This window comes from Haematobia irritans, chromosome 2, assembly GCF_050003625.1.
Source record: "Haematobia irritans isolate KBUSLIRL chromosome 2, ASM5000362v1, whole genome shotgun sequence".
In the NCBI taxonomy this organism is placed as follows: Eukaryota; Metazoa; Arthropoda; class Insecta; order Diptera; family Muscidae; genus Haematobia; species Haematobia irritans.
In genome coordinates, this window is record NC_134398.1 from 93488967 (window position 1) to 93502589 (window position 13623).

General features: G+C 35.8%; 2 long non-coding RNA genes across 2 annotated transcripts in view; one reads left to right on the top strand and one right to left on the bottom strand.

Moving 5' to 3' along the window:
• The window catches only part of LOC142223325 (uncharacterized), a 238076-nt gene that overhangs the window by 129621 nt on the left and 94832 nt on the right, over positions 1-13623 (top strand). The window lies entirely within an intron of this gene.
• Positions 7482-8261, bottom strand: LOC142225785 (uncharacterized). Its single transcript, XR_012719419.1, has 2 exons — positions 7738-8261; positions 7482-7670 (listed from the first exon to the last, which is right to left on the bottom strand). It is a non-coding gene; the product is annotated as an uncharacterized LOC142225785 (long non-coding RNA).

The following is a 13623-nucleotide window of genomic DNA, read 5'->3' on the forward strand; positions in this document are numbered from 1 at the left end:
TCGGGCTGCCGCCACTATACCTAACCTTGTGGGAGCTCATCCGGTGATCGTTGCATTATGCCAGCTTCATTCCTTGCGCCCATTTTAAAAATTGCTTTGCTTAGCCGACAACGTGCTGCTCCTAATTTTTCTAGCATAAACAAAGCAGGGGTTACCACCTTTTGATGTCGTTCCCTTAGGAAAGGTTCAACATTCTAAATAGGTGTTGCAACGAGTCGAAACCGATCCACGGGGCCCTAAAGTTAGCAGCCAAGTGGATGACGTTGAATTTCGCTGCATGGTGGTTTAATGTACCACCACACTTGAAATTTGTTATAAGTACTTTATACGATAATTTTAATTATTCCGATATGTGAAAAACAAGTCCGTTCAGTTCGACGGTTGAATGAGTTCAACTAAGGAAGTCTTAGTATTACTATAAGAATTATTAGTTTCAATATTTTTGTAGTAAGTTTTGAATAGAGTATAACGCTTTTCATGTCTACGGAGGCAATATCTATTAAAACGAAATAAATTGGAATACGTAATGCGGTTAAGCTAAACAACAATGGAATACAGTTATAATAAACTTAGTTGTAATGGCGTCCATTCTATTTAATAACATTGTTTTCAAAATGTTCCCTTAATATTCGTTCGACTTTTGCATTAGGTTAGATCGCCCATGTTAATGCCCTTTGTTGCAGTCGGATCGGATGAAATATGGACCAGTGTTGCCAGTATTTTTCTGGCTCTTGTCCCCAAAAGAGGACGTTTTAATCCCCAAAAATCTCCAATTTAAATTAAAATTCCCCTCAAAAATCCCCAATGCAGTTTTTAGCATTTTTTTTTAAGTAAAGGAATGGGCTCTACTGTAAAAAATCCGTCATAATTTAAAAATTGGAAAAATATGCAATTTTTGTTATACCAGTTTGCGAGTTACAATACGATTAAGATTTCAAAACACAAAACCAGGAGACGGGTGCTCAAAATATTATCCGATACAATCCCCCATCAGAATTAATTATTGGTATAGAGTCATCGAATTTGTATCTTATGCAAATTGTCTTCTAATTGCTCAAGAAATAAAAATGGGTGATTGATCAAAAGGCGTTGTTGCCACGATATGAACTCTATTCTATATGTATGGTATATATTTTACAAATCAGTGATGTACGCAGATTAGGGGCCAACACTTTGACCTAAGTCCTTACGAAATAATTCCACAATAGTACAAAATTTCTTAGGAAACAAAGTAAATTGTTAAGTCGATCTTGGAATATATCTTTTTTATATTGAAGATTCTCTTTAAGCCCCTTTTAAGCATTTTAGAATAAACCATAACTCAACTTGATTTATTATATATGTGACCAAATAGTGACCATATTTCGAAAATTCCCCACAAAAATCCCCAAATTTCTGGATATTCCCCACCAAATCTCCAAGTCCCCAACTCAAAAATTTTGTCCCCATCTACGAAACAAGTGAGTAAAGTAGAAAGTCGGGCGGGACCGACTGTATCATACCCTAAACCACCCCTACTGAATTAGTAAACATAAGCATTAGTGGGGTATCATTGGTATAGGTTTTGGAGTATCATTGGTATAGGTGTTGGAGAACATAAAGGGGGGTACATGTTTATGGGTGTCTTGTCACAATCTGAGCAGAAATGTCTAATATTAGGAGCTATAGTTTATTTTGCACCAAAAGAGTTAGTATGCCACTAATTTTGAGTCCATTATTAAAAAAGAGGAAATCGGTCAATTAGTTGTGGGTAAAAAAATCCAAATTTCTGCAAATAGGGCAATAGATTTATGTAAGAGCTACATGTAAGTCTAAATACCCGGAATCCTGTGAACAAAATCATGGACAGACGGACACCAAGCGCTAGATCGACTCAGGAGGTGATTCTGATTCGATCGGTATATATTTTATGGGGTCTAAAATCAATATTTCTGGTAGACACATTTTTTGGCCGATCAAACTTATTATACCCTGACAACTATGTGGTTTAGGGTATACAAATATCCCCGATTTGGGGAAAATCCCCAATACTGGCAACAACTCAATGGGATCTGAGCCTGAAATTTCAATACGTTATATATTATATGGTTTTGTCGAAGATTTCGTCGAAATGTTCACTATGTTCGTTGATGCATAAAATATTCGTAATTTATACAAAGTGGAAAACACAATCGATATATAATGGCCAACAACCCATATAGTTAAATATAGCAAAAATAACAAAATTGAAATAAAAATACCACATATCTAGCTAATAGCAATTATAAACATCAAGAATGGCTAGATCTAATGTTTAACTGAAATAAGTTTCAGTTAACTGAAATAAGTTTCAGTTAACTGAAATAAGTTTGACTAAAAATATGGGTTTTGCATTCCGATGGGTTTTGCGTTCCTAGTGACTCAGGTGAACTACTGCCTTGAATTGGTATCATGCACTCAACACTATAATAGAGACAGGATCAGGCTTATCGTCAATAGAATAGTGCGTTTTGTATACGGTCTTCGTAGGTTTGATCATGTCAGTGACTATGTTAGAGAATTCCTTGGATGTAATTTTGAACAATATGTTTTATTGCGTAAACTGATTTTTTTCTATAAGGCTATTCAGAGATCGTCACCCGCAGATTTACTCTCGAAATTTATTTTCTCCCATTCTGTTAGGAACCCACAGATTAACATACCTCAGATTTCCTGTTCTACATTCGAGAGATCGTACATAGTGTCCGTTGCTAGAATTTGGAATTCTCTCCCGTTAACACTGAGGTGCTTCAACTTTACTGTTTACCAATTTAAGCAATTCCTATTACAGAGGTTTTTAAATGAATGATTTATATAATAAATTAATTAATAAAAATGTCTGTCATTGCCAATGGTAGTTATCCTTATTTTCTGGAATAAGTATTGGTGGATATTATTTGAACCTTTAGCCATATTTTTATTTTTTATTTTTATTTTTATTATTTGCTTTATTTTTGCTTATTTGGTTTGCACTTATATATTCTACACTTTTTCTAAAAATTCATTCATATTGTTATTTAATTAAATGATAAATGATAAATTTACTTTAGATTTTATATAATTATTTAGTTATAGAGGCAATGCGCTATTATTGGCCTTTCTGGCTTATTGTATTGTCGTAAATAATAATAAAAAAATAAAAAAAATATAGATTGGAGAATTTAATACCATGTTTCTGTGTGTCGAACGAAAACCCAGTCGACTGAAAAGCAGTTACTCGGAATCGAATCAATTTGGGTTTCTCTATTTTTGAAAGTTCATATTGTTTGTATGAGAGTACATTGATTATCAAAAATGAGTATTTTAAAATTTTTAGCCTGAGAATTGATTCAAATTTCAAAATTGTTTTTACTTTTTTCTTGACACATATTGTATATGTTCGTTTGTTACTCGACAACAAAATATGAAGTGACTTGCCTGTCGACATAGAGAAACCCAAATATTTTGTTTTTCATTTTAAACACACTCGTTCGACATACAGAAACAGGGCATAAAATACAAAAATTGATAATTGGCCTTCGGCGTCAAGAGACCGATTAGTCGAAGCCGAAGCTTTTTGAACCATTTTTTTTATATCGAATTTTGTGGAAGTTGTCTCACTCATAGTATAAATAAAACATAAAAAAAAAACTTTTTTGTCATAATAGCCAACTACTGAATCAGTTAAACGCGTAATATTTATCTTTAAAGTTAAAAATGGAATGCTGCTCAGGTATTTGGAGAACTACATACAACCATTTACGAAACACAAATAACTTCAAAATTTCCTATTTTCTTGTTCAATGAAATGCCAGATTATTGAAGTAACACTGAAAATGTTTTCGCTTCAAAAGTCTATTAATTTCATATGTAAAACTAACATTTCAATGAAACTTTATGAAAATGTGTAACTAACTAAATAATTTAAATAAGGACGGCAAAAAAATTGTCTGTCATGATTGATCTTCGAACTTAACATGCCTGGCTAAAATTCAGAACGATAATTTTATTATTATTTTGTATATCATATATGTTACAAAGTTTGTTTAAAATGTATTTGGGATTCTTCGTAAAAAATGGAATATGAATTTTAGCAGTAATTCAGTAATACAAATGTTTTAACATCCAATAATAATGAATGTTTGCGATATAATAAATCAAAATTGTATATTAATGTAGATTATGGGATATTGGCACCTAAATAGTTAAGTTCACTTCGCTTTTAGCTCTTCAAATAAGGCAACATAGAATCGAGTTGAATCGTTCGTCTGGAATGAAGCAACGATATTGCACCAAGACCTCAATGATCTCGCCTTTACTTTGCCTAGACAACATGTGCGAGGAACGCTTGTTAACGAGCATCAATCAGTGATTTTCACAGATTCGTCAGAGATGATCGATAAGTAGGCAAGGTACTTATAAAATTACCTTAGTCGTTGCTTTAAAATATTCCTACCTACACTTAGAGCAAACAGGCTGGTTACTACTTTGAATTTTGAGGGCACTAGACAAACATTTCCTAACTGCATATATTCCTTATGTGACAAGTCGTCATCCTTTGCTTACAAATCTACAGCCCCACAAAATAATATCCTTGCGAATTTTTCAACTAAAATATTTCCGAAATTTTTTTTTCTTTGCAACTTACGTTTTTTACGTACGGCGCTTCCAACATGGCCTCTACGTCAAATTCTTCCGCCATATTAGTAAGTAGACCAACTGGAAGGAAACAAATATATATATAATATATAAAGCGACTCTCTGAAATCGGGAAACAAACTTTAATTTACTTGACCACTATTCCGATAAATACAATGTGAATTTCTAGATAATATTTAATTGTAGCACGAAACGTAAATGTGTTGGTATGAGTTATTCATACCAGAGTAGTCGGTACTTTTAAAACAAGCGTCATATAACACATACCTAAAATGTACCGTAGCAGAAAAACTAGTTTATACAGACCAGTGCTGCCAAATTTGTAAAAAGCCCATAACCAAAGAAAGATGGCGCACTTACATTGTCGGCAATACCCAATAGAGGTCGTCGCACAAGACACAATATCTCGCTATTTAGAACCAAAATCTCTTTACAAATCTCATGTGTTCGGACTGGCAAAATAACGAGATTTCGTGGATTTGAGGATTTAACTCCTGTTTGTTGTGTGTACTTGTAAGGGTATGGTCACATTAGGCAAATATTTGACGAAAATGAGTGTCAAACTTTTTTCCAGGACAATTTTCGAAATATCCGGATGCCGTTTTTGGAAAAGACTCCTATCATGATGTTATATACCCAATATGAGCTAAAAATATTTGCCGGTTTTACTATGGCGACGAATTCTTTTTTGATTTCTGTCAAATATTTGCCTAGTGTAAGTACCGTAACACAAAAAATTGTCACAGAATTTTTTTTAATTAAACATTTAATTGAATTTGGAAACGGATTCAATCAATTGATTCAATTAATTATTTAATCAAATCCGAATAAACACCAATTAAAATAATGATTGATATCTGTTACGTTTCCAATTAAAATATTAATTGATTCAATCAATTTGTTAATCAATTCTGAAAAAAATTTTAATTACAAACGTGATTGAAAATTTTTCTGTTTCCAATTACACATGTGATTGATCCAATCACCTTTATGATCGAAATTGAATAATTTTGAGCGATGGAAAGAGCGAAAAGAGGACAAGAGAATGGGTATTTATTCAACAATGTACGAGGGCGGTTCGGAAACTTCTTAGCCTACCAATGAAGAGAATAGTTAGTTTTTCAAAAATATTTTTATTTCTCAATATAATCTCCTGAAACTTCAATGCACTTAGTCCAACGCTTTTCTAGCAATTCTATCCCTTGATTAAAATAGTTTTCCTCAAGGTCTTCAAAATAGTGGTTTACAACTGTAATTGCATCTTCATTTGAGGTAAAACGCTTGCCAGCAAGGAATTTTTTAGATTTGGGAACAAGTAAAAGTCACTGGGAGCGAAATCAGGAGAATAAGGTGGGTGGTCAAGCAACTCGTACTTTAATTCGTTGATTTTTGCCACTGTTAAAAACACTCTTGTGCCCTGGTGCGTTATCTTGATGAAAAATTATTTTTTTGTGTTGTAATCCATGACGTTTTTCTCGAATTTGTACACTTAATTGATCCAAAAGGTTGCAATACTCTGAATGTATTGTTTTACCCTTTTGTAGATAGGTTAGGTTAGGTGGGAGCCCGATGTATCAGGCTCACTTAGACTACTCAGTCCATTGTGATACCACATTGGTGAACTTCTCTCTTATCACTGAGTGCTGCCCGATTCCATGTTAAGCTCAAAGACAAAGGACCTCCTTTTTATAGCCGAGTCCGAACGGCGTTCCACATTGCAGTGAAACCACTTAGAGAAGCTTTGAAACCCTCAGCAATGTCACCAGCATTACTGAGGTGGGATAATCCACCGCTGAAAAACGTGTTGGTGTTCGGTCGAAGCAGGAATCGAACCCACGACCTTGTGTATGCAAGGCGGACATGCTAACCATTGCACCACGGTGGCTCCCTACCACATTAACATAACTAAAAGTGCCTATTACATATGGTCACTTCTAGTTTTAACCGCTGAACCTTCTTGATTATTTTTCTTTGTTGAACCAACCAGATTGTTCCAAAAACATTAGCAGACTGCTTAAGTTAACGTTTTCCAGATCCGCCAGTAATCTGAAGCTATATGCTCCTAAAAGTTGCTTGCGCTTTACACAAAAAGCAGGACACTCACATAAGAGGTGTTTAATTGATTCATTTTCCTCCGCATCATGACAGCTCATACAATAGTCAGTATACTTCGCGCCTATAGTTTTTGCAAAATCGCCTATCAGGCAGCGACCCGTTATAGCAGATATCAGGAGTGATATCTGACGTCTCGAGAACTCTGGCATATCTAGTGTGCGGTTTAAGTTTAAATGGGGTCATATTTTCTTGGTATCGTTACAGCCCTTGCAATTCTCCCATCGAACATTTGCCATCATAACAGCCTTCTCACATAGATAGTCAATCAATAAAACACCTTTGAAGTCCCAAAAACCCGTTGCCATAACCTTATCAGCCGATTGAATTGTTTTTGCCTTCTTTGGGGCACTTCCTCCAGCTTCAGTCCATTGTTTGGATTGTTCTTTTGACTCTGGAGTATAGTGGTGGATCCATGTCTCATCAACAGTTATGAACCCTGCCAACATTTTTTGAATTTTGAGGCGCTTCTGAGAATCCCCACTACGTCGAAAACAATCATATACGACATCAAAAACTCGTCGGAAAAGCGCCGCCACTATTGAGAAGTTGTGCCACGCCAAGTTACTACGAAAAAGTTTCTCATCAGTGCAATTATTAGGTGCCTATTTAGATCAATTTCGAAGGACGCCAATAAGAACCCCTGCAAAATATCAGAAAAAGTGAATTTTAAGGTAATTGTAGAAGAATCATTGTGGTCAAGTAAAACACGATTGTGTAGATGTCTATTGATTTGATTAAACATTTATAATTTCTTATAAATATAACATTTTTCGGTTTATCTCATCACATTTAACATAATTTTTTGCATTAATAAAAGAATGATGTTGAGTTTTAAGTAGCAAGTTACATATTGCAGCGTCTATCAGTCAGTTTGTTTATTTTCGATGGAGACAGCGTGCCTGGAAAAATATTTGAAAAACGATCACTTTATTCTATTTGGAAAGTCGAAAATTGTTCACCATATACCTTTCACAATTTTAAGCGAAATATCTATGTTTTCAGAACTTTATTTTCGTTTTTATTTAAATATAATATAACAAGCTGGTTGCGCTTGGCGTTTCACAAAAAATAAAATGGCTCTTCTAACAGTAGTGATGGCAAAATACTTTCATGTACATTTTGTACTTTTTGATATGCTTCCCCCATCACAGTTCGCGATGGTTGTGGTGACATTTACGAGTCTGTGGTAGCGATGAGGATGAAATGGAACTTTGAAATGCTGGCAGGGAAACGGCGCTTAAAGTCCATTTTATTTCGCTTAAACGATCCAAACAAACTTGAGAAATGTTCATTCTTATGCGTTTTTGATCGACTGGTAACAAATGCGGCACCCATCTTGCAGAAAGCTTTTTCATCTGCAGTTCTTCATGCAAAATTAAATGGACTCGATCATTTGAGATGCCCATGATATCAGCAATTTCACGCAATTTTATTCGTCGATTTAATACCATATCATGCACTTTGGCTACAATTTCTGTTGTTGTTGCTGTTTTTGGACGTCCACTACGTGGTTCATCTTCAATGCTTGTACGACCACGTTTAAATTCAGCAACCCAATTTTTTACTGTTGCATGTGAAGGAGCACTCTCAACTAACACATTCACAACATCATTATGAATTTCTGGTCCCGATAAACCTTTTTTATGTAAATATTTAATGACAGCAAGCATTTCTAATATTTCCATTGTAAAAAAATTGCGGAAGCGTCTTTTTTGAACACCTGTTTCTATATGAAGGAGTTGCCAGATCGAAAGAAAATTTAACATGTGTTCATAACAGAGATCGAAGATTCCAAAACACTTAACTTTTTTCTGTTTATATCGCGCTTTTTATGCAAGGCTAAGAAGTTTCCGAACTGCCCTCTTATGATGGAGAGATCAGTCTGTGGAAGTAACTCGTAACGAACGGTTGGGTTTCTGTTTTTGGCGTAATGGCCGGTACTCTGTTCGGTTTTCGCGTTGAAACTCCATACAAAACCAAAAAATGCGAAAAACTAGCGAAATTTTTTCCATTTGTGATATTTTGTTTTTTTTTTCGAGTTGAAAAACTGACGTAAATCGATCAGTCGGTATTTTCATAACATGGCGCCATTTGCAATGTGAATTAAGAAATAATTTATTTATTAAACTGATTTTTGTGAATTTATAATGCAAAAGTGGATCGGATTATTATTTAAAAATGTAATCTGATCGATTGATAAAACAAAGTATAGGTTAGGTTAAAGTGGCAGCCCGATTAAGTTTCAGGCTCACTTAGACTATTCAGTCCATTGTGATACCACATTTAACTAAAAGTACCTATTACATATGGGCACTTCTAGTTTTAACCACTGAACCTTCTCTAATATTTTCTTTTGTTGAACCAACCAGATTGTTCCAAAAACATTAACAGACTGCTTAAATTAACGTTTTCCAGGTCCGCCAGCAATCTAAAGCTATATGCCCCTAAAATTTGCTTACGCCTTACACAAAATGCAGGACACTCACAAAAGAGGTGTTTAATTGATTACTTTTCCTCCGCATCATGACAGCTCATACAATAGTCATTATACTTCGCACCAATAGTTTTTGCAAATTCGCCTATCAGGAAGCGACCCGTTATAGCAGATACCAGAAGTGTTATCTGACGTCTTGAGAACACTAGCATCTCTAGTGTGCGCATAAGCGTAGGAAGGCCTCTGGGGAGGGGGCTTAGACCCCCCCAGAAAAATTTTAGCCCCCCCCAGAATTTGAAAACCTATTTACGATTTGTTATTGCTTTTATATAATATTAAACAAGTAAATAAAACCGCACAAAGTTCCAATAAAGAATTTCATATCTTTAGCACAAAGTTCCGCTAAAGAATTTTCATTTCAATTGCCGATGGCAATATATAGCTTTATTTTTATATAAGTGAATTATTTATTATAAGTGAATGTTTGAAGTCTGATATTTATGAAATAAAACTTTGGTTGATGAATTTAAAATGGACATGTCATAGGACGGATGCCCACCATTTCAACAACCGTTGCACTGAATTTGCATTACTTCTTAAGGTGTGATCCGAATTCAGTGTTTTGAATGTGAATTAAAAAATTCAAATTGATATTTTCCCAAATAAATAATGGGAAATGGGAACGTTTGACCTAAAATATTTTCAAAACTTCGCAATTTTTCCAGAATGGAATTAGATTTTTTTCGACATCATTTAAATAATTTTTGTCATTTTATTAATTCTACTTTTTTTATCCTATTTGAAACCAAAAATACCCATTAAGAATATAAAAAACGAGTTATAAAAATTGGGTTAAAATAATGAACTTCCTTGTGAGGAAGTGCTTTTAAAGTTATGCCTTTATAACAACTCCCAATTTTTTTGCTGGGAAAAAGTGTGGAACTATTTTTAGTTTCTTTATTATAAATTAGTTGTCTAGTTATGATCAAGTCTGATTTTTATTTAGTTTTATAAAATAAAACAGTAATTGAACTTATAACCATTAATTTTTAGCTAGGGGGGCTATAGCCCCCCCTAGGAAAATTGTCTAGCTACGCTAATGAGTGTGCGGTTCAAGTTTAAATGGGACCATATTTGCTTGGTGTCGTTACAACTCTTGCAATTCTCCCATCGAACATTTGCCATCATGACGGCCTTCTCACGCAGTAAGAGCTTGCAGGTTGCCAAAGACATACCAACAGATTCTAATTCCCCTGGAATATGTAAGGTAGTTCCTAGCCTTGCTAACTCATCTGCTTGCCAGGTCCTCGGTACACATAAAAAAATGTTTGTTTGATTCAATCACGAAATTAATTGATCCAATTAATTTTTAATTGAAATGTCTTCAATCACAGAAATGATAGTATCAATTAAAAAATTAATTGAAGGTCAATTAAAAAGGTAATTGATCCAATTAAAAAATTAATTGATACTACTAATTTTTGTGATTGATTTTTGTTTTAATTAAAAAATTTGTTGAATCAATTACATTTTTAATTGAATATTTTTTAAAACTCAATTAAAATTTTAATTGGAAAAATTTTCGTGAAATTTTTTTGTGTGTATGTTCCTATGGCCAGGCACCCATATTAGGTAAATATTGTACTGCTCAGCCAACTCGTTGAGAGATTTGCGGCAGTCGATCGCCGTTTTCGAGTTAAGGAAAACAGAGTCCAAGGATTTTATTGCAGGTTGACTGTCTGAGTATATTAATGCCAACAATGTTTGGAACATTACTTCTCAGCCAATTCGCCACCTCTTTTATTGCTAATATTTCAGCCTGAAAACCACTACAGTGATTAGGTAATCTTTTCGCTATTCGAAGTTCCAGATCTTTAGAATATACTCCGAAAAACACTTGTCCATCCAATTTGGAGCCATCAGTGTAGGTTAGGTTAAGGTTAGGTTAAAGTGGCAGCCCGATTAAGATTCAGGCTCACTTAGACTATTCAGTCCATTGTGATACCACATTAACTAAAAGTACCTATTACATATGGGCACTTCTAGTTTTAACCGCTGAACCTTCTTGATTATTTTTCTTTGTTGAACCAACCAGATTGTTCCAAAAATATTAGCAGACTGCTTAAGTTAACGTTTTCCAGATCCGCCAGTAATCTGAAGCTATATGCTCCTAAAAGTTGCTTGCGCTTTACACAAAATGCAGGACACTCACACAAGAGGTGTTTAATTGATTCTTTTTCCTCCGCATCATGACAGCTCATACAATAGTCATTATACTTCGCGCCAATAGTTTTTGCAAAATCTCCTATCAGGCAGCGACCCGTTATAGCAGATATCAGGAGTGATACCTGACGTCTCGAGAACATTAGCATATCTAGTGTGCGGTTTAAGTTGAAATGGGGCCATATTTGCTTGGTGTCGTTACAACCCTTGCAATTCTCCCATCGAACATTTGCCATCATAACAGCCTTCTCACGCAGCATGAGCTTGCAGGTAGCTAGGGGCATACCAACAAATTCTAGTTCCCCTGGAATATGTAAGGTAGTCCCTAGCCTTGCCAACTCATCCGCTTCGCAGTTCCCCGGAATGTTCCTATGGCCAGGCACCCATATTAGGTGAATATTGTACTGCTCAGCCATCTCATTGAGAGATTTGCGGCAATCGATGGCCGTTTTCGAGTTGAGGAACACAGAGTCCAAGGATTTTATTGCAGGTTGACTGTCTGAGTATATATTAATGCCCACATTTTTTGGAACATTACTTCTCAGCCAATTCGCCACCTCTCTTATTGCTAATATTTCAGCCTGAAAAACACTACAGTGATTAGAATCTTTTCGCTATTTGAAGTTCCAAATCATTAGAATATACTCCGAAACCCACTTGTCCATCCAATTTGGAGCCATCAGTGTAGAAATCTATATATTCTTTATTCCCCGGGGTATGTGTGCACCACGCCTCACTGTTGGGGATTATAGTCTCAAACTTTTTGTCGAAAAGTGGACTCGCCAAAGTGTAATCCACTACGTTAGGCACATCTGACATTATTTTGAGGACAGAACTGTGACCGTAACCATTTTCCGACCACAGCGATAGTTCGCGCAACCGCACAGCCGTTGTTGCAGCTGACTGTTTGGCCAAAATGTCTAAAGGCAATAGATGCATCATGACATTAAGGGAATTTGTTCCTGTCTTGCTGAATGCGCCTGAAATACACAAACACGCCATACGCTGAACTTTATCTAAACCAGTCGGTTTCTGAAGTGCCGGCCACCAGACTACAACACCATATTGCATTATAGGTCTAACCACTGCCGTGTATAGCCAATGCACAATTTTTGGTTTTAGTCCCCACTTTTTTCCTATTGCCTTTTTGCACGAGTACAAAGCTACAGTTGCCTTCCTCGCCCTTTCTTCAATATTAAGCTTAAAGTTCAGCTTCCTGTCCAAAATAACGCCAAGGTATTTTGCACAATCACCAAAGGGAATTTCAATACCCCCTAAGGAAATAGGCCTAACCGTGGGAGTTTTGCGATCTTTGCAGTACATGACTAATTCTGTCTTTGCAGGATTTACCCGAAGACCATTGTCTTTCGCCCATTTCTCAGTCATCCGGAGGGCCCTCTGAATAATATCTCTGATTGTGGATGGGAATTTTCCCCTGACTGCCAGAGCTACATCATCTGCGTATGCCACCACTTTTATCCTTTCTTTTTCTAGAGTAACCAGAAGGCTATTTATAGCAACATTCCAAAGAAGAGGTGATAGAACTCCTCCTTGGGGAGTGCCTCTGTTCACATACTTTTGTATGTTTGCTTGTCCTAGTGTGGCTGAAATACGTCTCTTCATTAGCAGTTCGTCTAACAGCCTGAGTATACATGGATCAACATTCAGAGTTGTCAGTCCATTTAATATCGAGCTCGGATGGACATTATTGAACGCCCCTTCGATGTCTAGAAACGCCACGATTGTGTATTCTTTGACAGATAGTGAGCTTTCAATAAAGCTGACTAGTTCATGTAATGCGGTCTCAGTAGACCTGCCCTTCGAGTATGCATGCTGTCGTTTCGAGAACAAACTTGAATCGATGCTAGTTCTAAGATAAATATCTATCATCCTCTCCAGAGTCTTCAGTAGGAATGAGGATAAGCTGATTGGTCGGAAATCCTTCGCCCTCGAGTGAGAGGCTTTTCCCGCTTTAGGTATGAAAACGACTTTTGTTTCCCTCCACTTTCCTGGGATATAGATAAGTTGATACATCCTTTATATATCACCGACAACCAGGGGATAATTTTGTCAGTTACAGCTTGTAACTCCGCCGGAGTAATTCCATCAGGTCCGGGGGATTTGAATGGTCCAAAGCTATTTAGCGCCCATCTTATTCTAGTTTCCGATACAATTTCCTCGACAGGAAACGACCG